The 14338-nt window shown below is 57.1% G+C and overlaps 1 long non-coding RNA gene across 16 annotated transcripts in view; it reads right to left on the bottom strand.

Moving 5' to 3' along the window:
* Positions 1-14338, bottom strand: part of LOC128089568 (uncharacterized) — a 49867-nt gene that overhangs the window by 31365 nt on the left and 4164 nt on the right. The window contains exon 1 of one of the 16 annotated variants that reach the window (XR_008210574.1): positions 13042-13123. The exons of 4 other annotated variants lie outside the window; for them this stretch is intronic. This is a non-coding gene — a long non-coding RNA (uncharacterized LOC128089568). 11 more of the 16 variants (XR_008210557.1, XR_008210575.1, XR_008210558.1 and 8 more) reach the window with 11 other exon arrangements.

Below are 14338 nucleotides of genomic sequence, written 5' to 3'. Positions count from 1 at the left end.
TTGCTCCGGGAAGCGCTCACATGAAAAAAAACTGATCCATTCCTACGCAGTCGCACCGGGCAAACACGTCCCGGTGCTGGCACTGGTGGCTGTCTCGTGTCTGACGCGGGGTTTCTGGAGACCAGCGGCACTAGGGGCACTTTGATCCCAGCTAACAACTCTGCCAGCTCCACTTCTCATTTGCCAATAGCGACCCGCTCGCACCTCCCACGTGAGGATCTGATGGGAAATCCCTCGCCCTTCCAGTGCGCAGCCTCTAGCCCTCTGCTAAGTCACCGACAGCCAAGGGCAGTCCCCGCCAGAGGGCCCCAGTCATTTCATCCTAGCGTTTGATACAGCCATGGAAGAAGCAGCCGTCACGTTCAGGAGCTCTCGGCACGCCACCAGTGACAGCAGAGCGCTGCAAGAGCAAGGCTCTCTTTGATATTCCACTCCTTGTCACGCGTAAGCACGTTCCAGGCTCCTGGGCCTAAATATTGAGCTAGGCACTCCTCTACTTCAGGAAGCGACTGACCAAAGGCATAAAGCAGGCTCTCCTGCTGCCCCCCTCGGTCACTGCTCCCAACACAAGTGGTCTCAACACACAGAGAACCGGCTGTGCAGCAGACTTCAGGGCCTGCAAAGGGCTCCCTGCAAAACGCTCACAGCCACAGCCCTTTCTTCCCTGCTCTCAAAACAGGCCAGCAGCGTGACTTACACTTTGACACAGCCTGCACAATTCCTTCTCTTGGGAAAGCACTGCACCTCTCTTCCAATACGTGCAACAAAAACTCTGTTCTCTCAATCCTGCTTCCACAACCCGGTTTCTGGCAATTCCACAAGTAGCCAGCATCAGCACCGGCAAAAGGAAAACAACCGCAGCTCATCGCTTCTAAAGGCACTGATCTCACTGACAATAAGCATCCGTTCAGAACCACCGAGAATGTCCGGGCCGGTGACTTTGGTACGGCTAGAATAACATCATCCTCCTTTCACGTCACGCACAGCAAGAAAAGACGGCCTAAGGAAGAAGGAGCTGTTCACGCCGGCTGTGAGGGCCTCATCTTCCCAGCAAGCTGCTACGCGTGGTTAGCCCTGCTTGCCCGAAAGCAGCCCAGGCTCTGTCTGCCTGCCTGCCTACGGGAAGCTGCAGAAGAATTCCTTGGTTTGCTTTGCTTGTGCGTGCGGCTTTGCTTCCACCTGCCACAACGCCTTTCTCTAACCCCTTGAATTCTCACACGGTTACCTTGCCAGTTCTCCCCCATAACCCACCCACGTGGGCAGCGACAGCAAGCAGCTGTCTGGGGCTTAGCTCTCTGCCAGGTGAAACCACAACAAGGACACAGTTGCCAGCGTGCAGAAATTAGACCCGTGTGTATCTTCCTAAAAGTGCACGTCTGGAAAGGATGAGACGTTCCCCAGCTGGACTGCCCTCGGGGCCTGTCGGCCACGTTCTTACACTGCGGGCTCTGCATTTTTGTGGCGGCAGGAGCCGACCCCGCATTTTCACTAGCGGCTTTGAGCCACAGAAGGCAAGGTTAGCCACTCACGTGTCCCTGCTGAAACGCCTGGGGACATGTCCCTCACTCGGAACGCTGACAAAAAGACGGAGGCACCTGCCGGACCGCATAAAGACAGTCACGACGTGCACTCGCTCTCTGCGTTTCCCAGCCGAGGGCGGAAACCGCCCCCCTTGGGGTCTCCAAAGGAGCAAAGAACTACGCTCCAAAGCTCTCCGTCAGCCGCTTTCCCACTCCCAGAATTTACTCTTTCAAGGGCTTTGACTAAGCGTGGTGCGCAACAGAGCGCTTCTTACCAATTGACCGGGCAAATACTGACAACTCTGGCATGCAGAGCCGACGCTGCTGCGCCTGCAGCTGCTCCGCAGACCCCCGCCTCTGCCCAGCCACGCCGCCCGGTCACCAGCTGGCAGCGCTGCGCACAATGCGTGCCGGGATGGAAAAAGTGCCGCGGGTGAAGGACTGGACCTGCTGCCAATTGCCTAGAGCCCGGAAGTAGGTGGGGCCAGAACCGGAACTCCCTCCCACCTACCTACATAGGGAGGCGCCATTTTGTCGTAGTCCGTGTTCCACCCTGAGGAGCCGCCATTTCATGTTACTCCGTACCCCACGTGGTTTTGTACTGCTTAGGGCTCGGCTCCCCGGCTTGTTCCTTAACTCTTTCGTATTCCCAGGCCTCCCTCTGACTGCCTGCCCAATTCCCTTGCTCCGGGAAGCGCTCACATGAAAAAAAACTGATCCATTCCTACGCAGTCGCACCGGGCAAACACGTCCCGGTGCTGGCACTGGTGGCTGTCTCGTGTCTGACGCGGGGTTTCTGGAGACCAGCGGCACTAGGGGCACTTTGATCCCAGCTAACAACTCTGCCAGCTCCACTTCTCATTTGCCAATAGCGACCCGCTCGCACCTCCCACGTGAGGATCTGATGGGAAATCCCTCGCCCTTCCAGTGCGCAGCCTCTAGCCCTCTGCTAAGTCACCGACAGCCAAGGGCAGTCCCCGCCAGAGGGCCCCAGTCATTTCATCCTAGCGTTTGATACAGCCATGGAAGAAGCAGCCGTCACGTTCAGGAGCTCTCGGCACGCCACCAGTGACAGCAGAGCGCTGCAAGAGCAAGGCTCTCTTTGATATTCCACTCCTTGTCACGCGTAAGCACGTTCCAGGCTCCTGGGCCTAAATATTGAGCTAGGCACTCCTCTACTTCAGGAAGCGACTGACCAAAGGCATAAAGCAGGCTCTCCTGCTGCCCCCCTCGGTCACTGCTCCCAACACAAGTGGTCTCAACACACAGAGAACCGGCTGTGCAGCAGACTTCAGGGCCTGCAAAGGGCTCCCTGCAAAACGCTCACAGCCACAGCCCTTTCTTCCCTGCTCTCAAAACAGGCCAGCAGCGTGACTTACACTTTGACACAGCCTGCACAATTCCTTCTCTTGGGAAAGCACTGCACCTCTCTTCCAATACGTGCAACAAAAACTCTGTTCTCTCAATCCTGCTTCCACAACCCGGTTTCTGGCAATTCCACAAGTAGCCAGCATCAGCACCGGCAAAAGGAAAACAACCGCAGCTCATCGCTTCTAAAGGCACTGATCTCACTGACAATAAGCATCCGTTCAGAACCACCGAGAATGTCCGGGCCGGTGACTTTGGTACGGCTAGAATAACATCATCCTCCTTTCACGTCACGCACAGCAAGAAAAGACGGCCTAAGGAAGAAGGAGCTGTTCACGCCGGCTGTGAGGGCCTCATCTTCCCAGCAAGCTGCTACGCGTGGTTAGCCCTGCTTGCCCGAAAGCAGCCCAGGCTCTGTCTGCCTGCCTGCCTACGGGAAGCTGCAGAAGAATTCCTTGGTTTGCTTTGCTTGTGCGTGCGGCTTTGCTTCCACCTGCCACAACGCCTTTCTCTAACCCCTTGAATTCTCACACGGTTACCTTGCCAGTTCTCCCCCATAACCCACCCACGTGGGCAGCGACAGCAAGCAGCTGTCTGGGGCTTAGCTCTCTGCCAGGTGAAACCACAACAAGGACACAGTTGCCAGCGTGCAGAAATTAGACCCGTGTGTATCTTCCTAAAAGTGCACGTCTGGAAAGGATGAGACGTTCCCCAGCTGGACTGCCCTCGGGGCCTGTCGGCCACGTTCTTACACTGCGGGCTCTGCATTTTTGTGGCGGCAGGAGCCGACCCCGCATTTTCACTAGCGGCTTTGAGCCACAGAAGGCAAGGTTAGCCACTCACGTGTCCCTGCTGAAACGCCTGGGGACATGTCCCTCACTCGGAACGCTGACAAAAAGACGGAGGCACCTGCCGGACCGCATAAAGACAGTCACGACGTGCACTCGCTCTCTGCGTTTCCCAGCCGAGGGCGGAAACCGCCCCCCTTGGGGTCTCCAAAGGAGCAAAGAACTACGCTCCAAAGCTCTCCGTCAGCCGCTTTCCCACTCCCAGAATTTACTCTTTCAAGGGCTTTGACTAAGCGTGGTGCGCAACAGAGCGCTTCTTACCAATTGACCGGGCAAATACTGACAACTCTGGCATGCAGAGCCGACGCTGCTGCGCCTGCAGCTGCTCCGCAGACCCCCGCCTCTGCCCAGCCACGCCGCCCGGTCACCAGCTGGCAGCGCTGCGCACAATGCGTGCCGGGATGGAAAAAGTGCCGCGGGTGAAGGACTGGACCTGCTGCCAATTGCCTAGAGCCCGGAAGTAGGTGGGGCCAGAACCGGAACTCCCTCCCACCTACCTACATAGGGAGGCGCCATTTTGTCGTAGTCCGTGTTCCACCCTGAGGAGCCGCCATTTCATGTTACTCCGTACCCCACGTGGTTTTGTACTGCTTAGGGCTCGGCTCCCCGGCTTGTTCCTTAACTCTTTCGTATTCCCAGGCCTCCCTCTGACTGCCTGCCCAATTCCCTTGCTCCGGGAAGCGCTCACATGAAAAAAAACTGATCCATTCCTACGCAGTCGCACCGGGCAAACACGTCCCGGTGCTGGCACTGGTGGCTGTCTCGTGTCTGACGCGGGGTTTCTGGAGACCAGCGGCACTAGGGGCACTTTGATCCCAGCTAACAACTCTGCCAGCTCCACTTCTCATTTGCCAATAGCGACCCGCTCGCACCTCCCACGTGAGGATCTGATGGGAAATCCCTCGCCCTTCCAGTGCGCAGCCTCTAGCCCTCTGCTAAGTCACCGACAGCCAAGGGCAGTCCCCGCCAGAGGGCCCCAGTCATTTCATCCTAGCGTTTGATACAGCCATGGAAGAAGCAGCCGTCACGTTCAGGAGCTCTCGGCACGCCACCAGTGACAGCAGAGCGCTGCAAGAGCAAGGCTCTCTTTGATATTCCACTCCTTGTCACGCGTAAGCACGTTCCAGGCTCCTGGGCCTAAATATTGAGCTAGGCACTCCTCTACTTCAGGAAGCGACTGACCAAAGGCATAAAGCAGGCTCTCCTGCTGCCCCCCTCGGTCACTGCTCCCAACACAAGTGGTCTCAACACACAGAGAACCGGCTGTGCAGCAGACTTCAGGGCCTGCAAAGGGCTCCCTGCAAAACGCTCACAGCCACAGCCCTTTCTTCCCTGCTCTCAAAACAGGCCAGCAGCGTGACTTACACTTTGACACAGCCTGCACAATTCCTTCTCTTGGGAAAGCACTGCACCTCTCTTCCAATACGTGCAACAAAAACTCTGTTCTCTCAATCCTGCTTCCACAACCCGGTTTCTGGCAATTCCACAAGTAGCCAGCATCAGCACCGGCAAAAGGAAAACAACCGCAGCTCATCGCTTCTAAAGGCACTGATCTCACTGACAATAAGCATCCGTTCAGAACCACCGAGAATGTCCGGGCCGGTGACTTTGGTACGGCTAGAATAACATCATCCTCCTTTCACGTCACGCACAGCAAGAAAAGACGGCCTAAGGAAGAAGGAGCTGTTCACGCCGGCTGTGAGGGCCTCATCTTCCCAGCAAGCTGCTACGCGTGGTTAGCCCTGCTTGCCCGAAAGCAGCCCAGGCTCTGTCTGTCTGCCTGCCTACGGGAAGCTGCAGAAGAATTCCTTGGTTTGCTTTGCTTGTGCGTGCGGCTTTGCTTCCACCTGCCACAACGCCTTTCTCTAACCCCTTGAATTCTCACACGGTTACCTTGCCAGTTCTCCCCCATAACCCACCCACGTGGGCAGCGACAGCAAGCAGCTGTCTGGGGCTTAGCTCTCTGCCAGGTGAAACCACAACAAGGACACAGTTGCCAGCGTGCAGAAATTAGACCCGTGTGTATCTTCCTAAAAGTGCACGTCTGGAAAGGATGAGACGTTCCCCAGCTGGACTGCCCTCGGGGCCTGTCGGCCACGTTCTTACACTGCGGGCTCTGCATTTTTGTGGCGGCAGGAGCCGACCCCGCATTTTCACTAGCGGCTTTGAGCCACAGAAGGCAAGGTTAGCCACTCACGTGTCCCTGCTGAAACGCCTGGGGACATGTCCCTCACTCGGAACGCTGACAAAAAGACGGAGGCACCTGCCGGACCGCATAAAGACAGTCACGACGTGCACTCGCTCTCTGCGTTTCCCAGCCGAGGGCGGAAACCGCCCCCCTTGGGGTCTCCAAAGGAGCAAAGAACTACGCTCCAAAGCTCTCCGTCAGCCGCTTTCCCACTCCCAGAATTTACTCTTTCAAGGGCTTTGACTAAGCGTGGTGCGCAACAGAGCGCTTCTTACCAATTGACCGGGCAAATACTGACAACTCTGGCATGCAGAGCCGACGCTGCTGCGCCTGCAGCTGCTCCGCAGACCCCCGCCTCTGCCCAGCCACGCCGCCCGGTCACCAGCTGGCAGCGCTGCGCACAATGCGTGCCGGGATGGAAAAAGTGCCGCGGGTGAAGGACTGGACCTGCTGCCAATTGCCTAGAGCCCGGAAGTAGGTGGGGCCAGAACCGGAACTCCCTCCCACCTACCTACATAGGGAGGCGCCATTTTGTCGTAGTCCGTGTTCCACCCTGAGGAGCCGCCATTTCATGTTACTCCGTACCCCACGTGGTTTTGTACTGCTTAGGGCTCGGCTCCCCGGCTTGTTCCTTAACTCTTTCGTATTCCCAGGCCTCCCTCTGACTGCCTGCCCAATTCCCTTGCTCCGGGAAGCGCTCACATGAAAAAAAACTGATCCATTCCTACGCAGTCGCACCGGGCAAACACGTCCCGGTGCTGGCACTGGTGGCTGTCTCGTGTCTGACGCGGGGTTTCTGGAGACCAGCGGCACTAGGGGCACTTTGATCCCAGCTAACAACTCTGCCAGCTCCACTTCTCATTTGCCAATAGCGACCCGCTCGCACCTCCCACGTGAGGATCTGATGGGAAATCCCTCGCCCTTCCAGTGCGCAGCCTCTAGCCCTCTGCTAAGTCACCGACAGCCAAGGGCAGTCCCCGCCAGAGGGCCCCAGTCATTTCATCCTAGCGTTTGATACAGCCATGGAAGAAGCAGCCGTCACGTTCAGGAGCTCTCGGCACGCCACCAGTGACAGCAGAGCGCTGCAAGAGCAAGGCTCTCTTTGATATTCCACTCCTTGTCACGCGTAAGCACGTTCCAGGCTCCTGGGCCTAAATATTGAGCTAGGCACTCCTCTACTTCAGGAAGCGACTGACCAAAGGCATAAAGCAGGCTCTCCTGCTGCCCCCCTCGGTCACTGCTCCCAACACAAGTGGTCTCAACACACAGAGAACCGGCTGTGCAGCAGACTTCAGGGCCTGCAAAGGGCTCCCTGCAAAACGCTCACAGCCACAGCCCTTTCTTCCCTGCTCTCAAAACAGGCCAGCAGCGTGACTTACACTTTGACACAGCCTGCACAATTCCTTCTCTTGGGAAAGCACTGCACCTCTCTTCCAATACGTGCAACAAAAACTCTGTTCTCTCAATCCTGCTTCCACAACCCGGTTTCTGGCAATTCCACAAGTAGCCAGCATCAGCACCGGCAAAAGGAAAACAACCGCAGCTCATCGCTTCTAAAGGCACTGATCTCACTGACAATAAGCATCCGTTCAGAACCACCGAGAATGTCCGGGCCGGTGACTTTGGTACGGCTAGAATAACATCATCCTCCTTTCACGTCACGCACAGCAAGAAAAGACGGCCTAAGGAAGAAGGAGCTGTTCACGCCGGCTGTGAGGGCCTCATCTTCCCAGCAAGCTGCTACGCGTGGTTAGCCCTGCTTGCCCGAAAGCAGCCCAGGCTCTGTCTGCCTGCCTGCCTACGGGAAGCTGCAGAAGAATTCCTTGGTTTGCTTTGCTTGTGCGTGCGGCTTTGCTTCCACCTGCCACAACGCCTTTCTCTAACCCCTTGAATTCTCACACGGTTACCTTGCCAGTTCTCCCCCATAACCCACCCACGTGGGCAGCGACAGCAAGCAGCTGTCTGGGGCTTAGCTCTCTGCCAGGTGAAACCACAACAAGGACACAGTTGCCAGCGTGCAGAAATTAGACCCGTGTGTATCTTCCTAAAAGTGCACGTCTGGAAAGGATGAGACGTTCCCCAGCTGGACTGCCCTCGGGGCCTGTCGGCCACGTTCTTACACTGCGGGCTCTGCATTTTTGTGGCGGCAGGAGCCGACCCCGCATTTTCACTAGCGGCTTTGAGCCACAGAAGGCAAGGTTAGCCACTCACGTGTCCCTGCTGAAACGCCTGGGGACATGTCCCTCACTCGGAACGCTGACAAAAAGACGGAGGCACCTGCCGGACCGCATAAAGACAGTCACGACGTGCACTCGCTCTCTGCGTTTCCCAGCCGAGGGCGGAAACCGCCCCCCTTGGGGTCTCCAAAGGAGCAAAGAACTACGCTCCAAAGCTCTCCGTCAGCCGCTTTCCCACTCCCAGAATTTACTCTTTCAAGGGCTTTGACTAAGCGTGGTGCGCAACAGAGCGCTTCTTACCAATTGACCGGGCAAATACTGACAACTCTGGCATGCAGAGCCGACGCTGCTGCGCCTGCAGCTGCTCCGCAGACCCCCGCCTCTGCCCAGCCACGCCGCCCGGTCACCAGCTGGCAGCGCTGCGCACAATGCGTGCCGGGATGGAAAAAGTGCCGCGGGTGAAGGACTGGACCTGCTGCCAATTGCCTAGAGCCCGGAAGTAGGTGGGGCCAGAACCGGAACTCCCTCCCACCTACCTACATAGGGAGGCGCCATTTTGTCGTAGTCCGTGTTCCACCCTGAGGAGCCGCCATTTCATGTTACTCCGTACCCCACGTGGTTTTGTACTGCTTAGGGCTCGGCTCCCCGGCTTGTTCCTTAACTCTTTCGTATTCCCAGGCCTCCCTCTGACTGCCTGCCCAATTCCCTTGCTCCGGGAAGCGCTCACATGAAAAAAAACTGATCCATTCCTACGCAGTCGCACCGGGCAAACACGTCCCGGTGCTGGCACTGGTGGCTGTCTCGTGTCTGACGCGGGGTTTCTGGAGACCAGCGGCACTAGGGGCACTTTGATCCCAGCTAACAACTCTGCCAGCTCCACTTCTCATTTGCCAATAGCGACCCGCTCGCACCTCCCACGTGAGGATCTGATGGGAAATCCCTCGCCCTTCCAGTGCGCAGCCTCTAGCCCTCTGCTAAGTCACCGACAGCCAAGGGCAGTCCCCGCCAGAGGGCCCCAGTCATTTCATCCTAGCGTTTGATACAGCCATGGAAGAAGCAGCCGTCACGTTCAGGAGCTCTCGGCACGCCACCAGTGACAGCAGAGCGCTGCAAGAGCAAGGCTCTCTTTGATATTCCACTCCTTGTCACGCGTAAGCACGTTCCAGGCTCCTGGGCCTAAATATTGAGCTAGGCACTCCTCTACTTCAGGAAGCGACTGACCAAAGGCATAAAGCAGGCTCTCCTGCTGCCCCCCTCGGTCACTGCTCCCAACACAAGTGGTCTCAACACACAGAGAACCGGCTGTGCAGCAGACTTCAGGGCCTGCAAAGGGCTCCCTGCAAAACGCTCACAGCCACAGCCCTTTCTTCCCTGCTCTCAAAACAGGCCAGCAGCGTGACTTACACTTTGACACAGCCTGCACAATTCCTTCTCTTGGGAAAGCACTGCACCTCTCTTCCAATACGTGCAACAAAAACTCTGTTCTCTCAATCCTGCTTCCACAACCCGGTTTCTGGCAATTCCACAAGTAGCCAGCATCAGCACCGGCAAAAGGAAAACAACCGCAGCTCATCGCTTCTAAAGGCACTGATCTCACTGACAATAAGCATCCGTTCAGAACCACCGAGAATGTCCGGGCCGGTGACTTTGGTACGGCTAGAATAACATCATCCTCCTTTCACGTCACGCACAGCAAGAAAAGACGGCCTAAGGAAGAAGGAGCTGTTCACGCCGGCTGTGAGGGCCTCATCTTCCCAGCAAGCTGCTACGCGTGGTTAGCCCTGCTTGCCCGAAAGCAGCCCAGGCTCTGTCTGTCTGCCTGCCTACGGGAAGCTGCAGAAGAATTCCTTGGTTTGCTTTGCTTGTGCGTGCGGCTTTGCTTCCACCTGCCACAACGCCTTTCTCTAACCCCTTGAATTCTCACACGGTTACCTTGCCAGTTCTCCCCCATAACCCACCCACGTGGGCAGCGACAGCAAGCAGCTGTCTGGGGCTTAGCTCTCTGCCAGGTGAAACCACAACAAGGACACAGTTGCCAGCGTGCAGAAATTAGACCCGTGTGTATCTTCCTAAAAGTGCACGTCTGGAAAGGATGAGACGTTCCCCAGCTGGACTGCCCTCGGGGCCTGTCGGCCACGTTCTTACACTGCGGGCTCTGCATTTTTGTGGCGGCAGGAGCCGACCCCGCATTTTCACTAGCGGCTTTGAGCCACAGAAGGCAAGGTTAGCCACTCACGTGTCCCTGCTGAAACGCCTGGGGACATGTCCCTCACTCGGAACGCTGACAAAAAGACGGAGGCACCTGCCGGACCGCATAAAGACAGTCACGACGTGCACTCGCTCTCTGCGTTTCCCAGCCGAGGGCGGAAACCGCCCCCCTTGGGGTCTCCAAAGGAGCAAAGAACTACGCTCCAAAGCTCTCCGTCAGCCGCTTTCCCACTCCCAGAATTTACTCTTTCAAGGGCTTTGACTAAGCGTGGTGCGCAACAGAGCGCTTCTTACCAATTGACCGGGCAAATACTGACAACTCTGGCATGCAGAGCCGACGCTGCTGCGCCTGCAGCTGCTCCGCAGACCCCCGCCTCTGCCCAGCCACGCCGCCCGGTCACCAGCTGGCAGCGCTGCGCACAATGCGTGCCGGGATGGAAAAAGTGCCGCGGGTGAAGGACTGGACCTGCTGCCAATTGCCTAGAGCCCGGAAGTAGGTGGGGCCAGAACCGGAACTCCCTCCCACCTACCTACATAGGGAGGCGCCATTTTGTCGTAGTCCGTGTTCCACCCTGAGGAGCCGCCATTTCATGTTACTCCGTACCCCACGTGGTTTTGTACTGCTTAGGGCTCGGCTCCCCGGCTTGTTCCTTAACTCTTTCGTATTCCCAGGCCTCCCTCTGACTGCCTGCCCAATTCCCTTGCTCCGGGAAGCGCTCACATGAAAAAAAACTGATCCATTCCTACGCAGTCGCACCGGGCAAACACGTCCCGGTGCTGGCACTGGTGGCTGTCTCGTGTCTGACGCGGGGTTTCTGGAGACCAGCGGCACTAGGGGCACTTTGATCCCAGCTAACAACTCTGCCAGCTCCACTTCTCATTTGCCAATAGCGACCCGCTCGCACCTCCCACGTGAGGATCTGATGGGAAATCCCTCGCCCTTCCAGTGCGCAGCCTCTAGCCCTCTGCTAAGTCACCGACAGCCAAGGGCAGTCCCCGCCAGAGGGCCCCAGTCATTTCATCCTAGCGTTTGATACAGCCATGGAAGAAGCAGCCGTCACGTTCAGGAGCTCTCGGCACGCCACCAGTGACAGCAGAGCGCTGCAAGAGCAAGGCTCTCTTTGATATTCCACTCCTTGTCACGCGTAAGCACGTTCCAGGCTCCTGGGCCTAAATATTGAGCTAGGCACTCCTCTACTTCAGGAAGCGACTGACCAAAGGCATAAAGCAGGCTCTCCTGCTGCCCCCCTCGGTCACTGCTCCCAACACAAGTGGTCTCAACACACAGAGAACCGGCTGTGCAGCAGACTTCAGGGCCTGCAAAGGGCTCCCTGCAAAACGCTCACAGCCACAGCCCTTTCTTCCCTGCTCTCAAAACAGGCCAGCAGCGTGACTTACACTTTGACACAGCCTGCACAATTCCTTCTCTTGGGAAAGCACTGCACCTCTCTTCCAATACGTGCAACAAAAACTCTGTTCTCTCAATCCTGCTTCCACAACCCGGTTTCTGGCAATTCCACAAGTAGCCAGCATCAGCACCGGCAAAAGGAAAACAACCGCAGCTCATCGCTTCTAAAGGCACTGATCTCACTGACAATAAGCATCCGTTCAGAACCACCGAGAATGTCCGGGCCGGTGACTTTGGTACGGCTAGAATAACATCATCCTCCTTTCACGTCACGCACAGCAAGAAAAGACGGCCTAAGGAAGAAGGAGCTGTTCACGCCGGCTGTGAGGGCCTCATCTTCCCAGCAAGCTGCTACGCGTGGTTAGCCCTGCTTGCCCGAAAGCAGCCCAGGCTCTGTCTGCCTGCCTGCCTACGGGAAGCTGCAGAAGAATTCCTTGGTTTGCTTTGCTTGTGCGTGCGGCTTTGCTTCCACCTGCCACAACGCCTTTCTCTAACCCCTTGAATTCTCACACGGTTACCTTGCCAGTTCTCCCCCATAACCCACCCACGTGGGCAGCGACAGCAAGCAGCTGTCTGGGGCTTAGCTCTCTGCCAGGTGAAACCACAACAAGGACACAGTTGCCAGCGTGCAGAAATTAGACCCGTGTGTATCTTCCTAAAAGTGCACGTCTGGAAAGGATGAGACGTTCCCCAGCTGGACTGCCCTCGGGGCCTGTCGGCCACGTTCTTACACTGCGGGCTCTGCATTTTTGTGGCGGCAGGAGCCGACCCCGCATTTTCACTAGCGGCTTTGAGCCACAGAAGGCAAGGTTAGCCACTCACGTGTCCCTGCTGAAACGCCTGGGGACATGTCCCTCACTCGGAACGCTGACAAAAAGACGGAGGCACCTGCCGGACCGCATAAAGACAGTCACGACGTGCACTCGCTCTCTGCGTTTCCCAGCCGAGGGCGGAAACCGCCCCCCTTGGGGTCTCCAAAGGAGCAAAGAACTACGCTCCAAAGCTCTCCGTCAGCCGCTTTCCCACTCCCAGAATTTACTCTTTCAAGGGCTTTGACTAAGCGTGGTGCGCAACAGAGCGCTTCTTACCAATTGACCGGGCAAATACTGACAACTCTGGCATGCAGAGCCGACGCTGCTGCGCCTGCAGCTGCTCCGCAGACCCCCGCCTCTGCCCAGCCACGCCGCCCGGTCACCAGCTGGCAGCGCTGCGCACAATGCGTGCCGGGATGGAAAAAGTGCCGCGGGTGAAGGACTGGACCTGCTGCCAATTGCCTAGAGCCCGGAAGTAGGTGGGGCCAGAACCGGAACTCCCTCCCACCTACCTACATAGGGAGGCGCCATTTTGTCGTAGTCCGTGTTCCACCCTGAGGAGCCGCCATTTCATGTTACTCCGTACCCCACGTGGTTTTGTACTGCTTAGGGCTCGGCTCCCCGGCTTGTTCCTTAACTCTTTCGTATTCCCAGGCCTCCCTCTGACTGCCTGCCCAATTCCCTTGCTCCGGGAAGCGCTCACATGAAAAAAAACTGATCCATTCCTACGCAGTCGCACCGGGCAAACACGTCCCGGTGCTGGCACTGGTGGCTGTCTCGTGTCTGACGCGGGGTTTCTGGAGACCAGCGGCACTAGGGGCACTTTGATCCCAGCTAACAACTCTGCCAGCTCCACTTCTCATTTGCCAATAGCGACCCGCTCGCACCTCCCACGTGAGGATCTGATGGGAAATCCCTCGCCCTTCCAGTGCGCAGCCTCTAGCCCTCTGCTAAGTCACCGACAGCCAAGGGCAGTCCCCGCCAGAGGGCCCCAGTCATTTCATCCTAGCGTTTGATACAGCCATGGAAGAAGCAGCCGTCACGTTCAGGAGCTCTCGGCACGCCACCAGTGACAGCAGAGCGCTGCAAGAGCAAGGCTCTCTTTGATATTCCACTCCTTGTCACGCGTAAGCACGTTCCAGGCTCCTGGGCCTAAATATTGAGCTAGGCACTCCTCTACTTCAGGAAGCGACTGACCAAAGGCATAAAGCAGGCTCTCCTGCTGCCCCCCTCGGTCACTGCTCCCAACACAAGTGGTCTCAACACACAGAGAACCGGCTGTGCAGCAGACTTCAGGGCCTGCAAAGGGCTCCCTGCAAAACGCTCACAGCCACAGCCCTTTCTTCCCTGCTCTCAAAACAGGCCAGCAGCGTGACTTACACTTTGACACAGCCTGCACAATTCCTTCTCTTGGGAAAGCACTGCACCTCTCTTCCAATACGTGCAACAAAAACTCTGTTCTCTCAATCCTGCTTCCACAACCCGGTTTCTGGCAATTCCACAAGTAGCCAGCATCAGCACCGGCAAAAGGAAAACAACCGCAGCTCATCGCTTCTAAAGGCACTGATCTCACTGACAATAAGCATCCGTTCAGAACCACCGAGAATGTCCGGGCCGGTGACTTTGGTACGGCTAGAATAACATCATCCTCCTTTCACGTCACGCACAGCAAGAAAAGACGGCCTAAGGAAGAAGGAGCTGTTCACGCCGGCTGTGAGGGCCTCATCTTCCCAGCAAGCTGCTACGCGTGGTTAGCCCTGCTTGCCCGAAAGCAGCCCAGGCTCTGTCTGTCTGCCTGCCTACGGGAAG

The sequence above is a fragment of the Tympanuchus pallidicinctus genome, unplaced genomic scaffold (assembly GCF_026119805.1).
Source record: "Tympanuchus pallidicinctus isolate F22 unplaced genomic scaffold, pur_lepc_1.0 scaffold4, whole genome shotgun sequence".
Classification (NCBI taxonomy): domain Eukaryota; kingdom Metazoa; phylum Chordata; class Aves; order Galliformes; family Phasianidae; genus Tympanuchus; species Tympanuchus pallidicinctus.
Note: the sequence above shows the minus strand (reverse complement) of the source record. Positions and strands in the feature narration are given on the sequence as shown.